This window comes from Palaemon carinicauda, chromosome 5 (assembly GCF_036898095.1).
Source record: "Palaemon carinicauda isolate YSFRI2023 chromosome 5, ASM3689809v2, whole genome shotgun sequence".
Classification (NCBI taxonomy): Eukaryota; Metazoa; Arthropoda; class Malacostraca; order Decapoda; family Palaemonidae; genus Palaemon; species Palaemon carinicauda.
In genome coordinates, this window is record NC_090729.1 from 159,086,311 (window position 1) to 159,090,228 (window position 3,918).

The window sequence follows — 3,918 nt, forward strand, 5'->3', positions numbered from 1 at the left end:
GCTGCAATACTTTTCCTTTCTGATTTCGTGTATCATGTAATTGCTATGATTCTTTTTCTTCCTTTTGGAAATTTCTTCTAACGTTGTCTTTCAGATTCCCTTTCAATCCGGTGTGGCAAAGAGATCACCTCTTGTGTTTTTAATTTCAATCAACTCACACAGAAACAACTAAAAAAACCCGTAATTCTACGATCAGCAAAGGTTTTCCAATATACGGCAAGTAGCAATTTGTTAAAATTTTCATGAAGTGTAAAAAAGTGACTACTCAGCATTTGGACACAATCTGTTAAAACATTGTTTCATTAACTTTATAGGAAGTCTTAAGTCATGGTAATTTCCTTTTAGTTCAACATCATATTCCTAGAAGTAATGTTCTACTATGAGATGATTTACCTTGTCAGTCTTCTTAAATAAATAAAAATATCTCCGTAATATGTTCTCTCACTTTAATTAACTGTTCCTGGGTGCTGCTAAAGAAAACTAAAGAAAAAAACACTTCTTTATAGTTTTTGTCAATTCTATTTCTTTTTCCTTTTCTTTTCTATTATTTAACAAAGGCATTTCACAATGCATGCTTTTTAATATCGCAAATGTTTAACACTGAGATTTACGTTTAAAAGGTTTAAAGGCCGTTCATGAATGGCAGAGGCAAGGGACAGTGACATTGCCGTATCGGGTATGACAATGCCCTGAAGACTGACCATAAATACATATGATCAGTGCCCAAGCCCCCTCTCCACCCTAGTTAGGACCAAGGAGGGCCAGGCAATGGCTGCTGATAATTCTGCAGATGGACGTATAGGCTTCCCCTAACCCTCCATCCTTAGCTCACATGGATAGTGAGGTTGCAGCGAACAAAAGAACTAACGAGTTTGAGCGGGACTTAAACCCCAGTCTGATGTTCGCCCATGCGGGACGTTACCACATCGGCCACCACAACCCATAGAGCCATATAAAATCTTTCTTCGAAATTAATTTATGTTGAATCGCTCTCTCTCTCTCTCTCTCTCTCTCTCTCTCTCTCTCTCTCTCTCTCTCTCTCTCTCTCTATGTACGTAGTACACTCGAGTACTGCAATGTGATATGGTACCCACACTTCCAAAAGGATATTGCACAAATAGAGAGTGTACAAAGGTCCTATACTGCTAGAAGAGAAGTTGTTAAGGGCCTTGACTACTGGGAAAGACTGCAATTTTTAAAACTATACAGTCTAGAAAGCAGAAGAGAACGCTACATGATAATGCAAGCATGGAAGCAAATAGAAGGAATTACTGAAAACATCATGGAGCTAAAAATATCAGAAAGAGCAAGCCGAGATATATTAATAGTGCCAAAATATATACCAGGGAAACTAAGGAAGGCGCACAGGACATTAATCCACTACGCACCAGCATCGATAATGCAGCGACTATTTAATGCGCTGCCAGCTCATCTAAGAAACATATCAGGAGTGAGCGTAGATGTGTTTAAGAATAAGCTCGATAAATACCTAAGATGCATCCCAGACCATCCAAGACTGGAAGATGCAAAATACACCGGAAGATGCATTAGCAACTCTCTGGTGGATATACGAGGTGCCTCACACTGAGGGACATGGGGGAACCCAAACATAAAATAAGGCAATAAGGCAATAAGGTAAGGCTCTCTCTCTCTCTCTCTCTCTCTCTCTCTCTCTCTCTCTCTTCATTGTCTATGTAATCATGTCATTGTTGGTGTTCAACAGTTTCATTTTATGATATAGTATAACATTTGTTACTTGTGATGCTTAGTGAGAATAGCTTCGTTAAGTCGTTATTTTTTCATTCAAATATAAAATTCTAGGGACTAATAAACCTTTACTGATAATCATAAACTATTTCGATACGCGGACTCATCACTTATAGGAATTAAAATTGCAATATCACAATCAGAATAGAAGCATTAATTTTGTAATGCCCCAATTAAAAAGTTCCCAACCAGTTCATTACACAAAATTTACATCTAAATTTTCATAATTCATCTGATATTTGACCTTCAATAGTATCTCAGACATAGTAACACTTATATCAATACTGCATTAGTTTCATTTAGTTTTAGCGTATTTCAAGTTATCTTATATTATGTCATAAGGTTCCCATTAAATCTTGCTGACTAGACTTGTTATTTCTAAAATTTAAAATCCTTCAAATAATTGTTGCTACCAAAACTTTACTATGACTTGTTGAAATACTTTGATATTTTCGTGTCTTTAAAACCTAAAGATTTGGAACTAATAAATTTTCTTATTGGAGATATGATTAATTAATACATAGGATTTTGAGAACTGATAACTCGTTGGCTTCTTAAGGTCAACATTTCTTGAAATCTATATCATAAAACATCAGTGAGTCATACATTTATTGAATTGTAGTCATAAGCTCTATGTCTCATAGAGAGCCTAGCCAACTTCAACTTTTTACCTCCTACTTGCTTTTTTTCAGTGGAAGAACTGCGAAATTTTTCAAATGTCCGTTAATTTTTCCCCTTATCCTTCTCTCTTCTTCTTTACACCGTCTTTGTCATGTAAGAATGTATTCGTGGCCCATTTTCTCAATCCAGGGCCTCGTCACTGTAATGGAACTAATTTTATTGCGCCTGTAGCCATTAATGTGTTTGAGAACCGAAAGCGTTTCGTTTCTATTGATATATAGATGTCTTTTCACTTACATATGCAGTATAGAAGAGTAAATGGCTAATTAACACCCAAGGAAATGAAACAGTTTCCGCTCAGCTTAAGGAAATCCTTTCTAATCAAAGTCAAGTAACTAAAACGTTTTCTTTCAAAATCCACTGGTGTTATATTTTTAATACATATACATTGTAAATTGATCATTACACTCTAATTTCTAAATGTCTGAATAAATCAATGAATGAATTTATTTCTTTTTAGCAAAAAGGCCCACTTTGCAGCCCCCAGAAATAATAATACCAGTGGTTTCCATTTCATCAACTGATATGTGTGGGTGTATATTGTGCAAACGTGAAACCTGTTCACATTCTGAAAAGCATAGCTCCATTTTGCTCGACGTTACTGTGTCCATGCCAAAATGAATCCCTGAAACACAATGCGCCGATTTTTCCAGGCGAATGGAAACCAAGTTTTAAGGATGTTTTCCCCTTTGAATTCTCTTATTCACACCACAGCCTGTTATTTCTGGAAACTTTTCAAACAGGTTCTTGTGTGGAACATTTCTCACATCAATAAATGCAACAATACTTTATGTTCCAAGAGAGAGAGAGAGAGAGAGAGAGAGAGAGAGAGAGAGAGAGAGAGATTCATAAATGACCTCTGGAAGCAAGCCACATTCTGTTTTTAATTAATTAAAGTAAATGGTGTTCACAATCTGCTTTCAGACGGAAATTCCGAGAAGGAACAAAGTCTACACAAAGGAAAAGCAATCATTCCTTCGTAGGATCGTATTTTTGCCTTTTCTTCTCAACTTCCAAAACTTTCCATTGCAGCTGGACAAACAAAATGAAATAACCGCCGCAAAACTCAGCGGGAAAAATGTGTTATTCTTGATTCCGAGGAGGAATCATTCTATTTTTCCTTGATCATAGATGTTTTCCTTAGTAATATTTGTATGTATTACTGTATACAGGAACTTTTGCTTTATTATCTATAAATAGATTTTACTTTTCTACTAATACAATAAGCATTTTTTTCACAGAGCCTATTATATCTCGTGCGATTATTCAGGCAGTTCATAAAATCTACATATATGAGGTTTATATGTCAGTGTACATAGTAATCGTGCTCATTTGTAGTTTTAATTGTCATCTTATAGAATAAGAACTGCAAAATTGTTCGATATCTAAAATAAAATCATGAGATAGACAACTATAAGGAGTAATATTTTATTATAATTTTTTTTTTTAAGTAAGACATTTGTAGCAGCC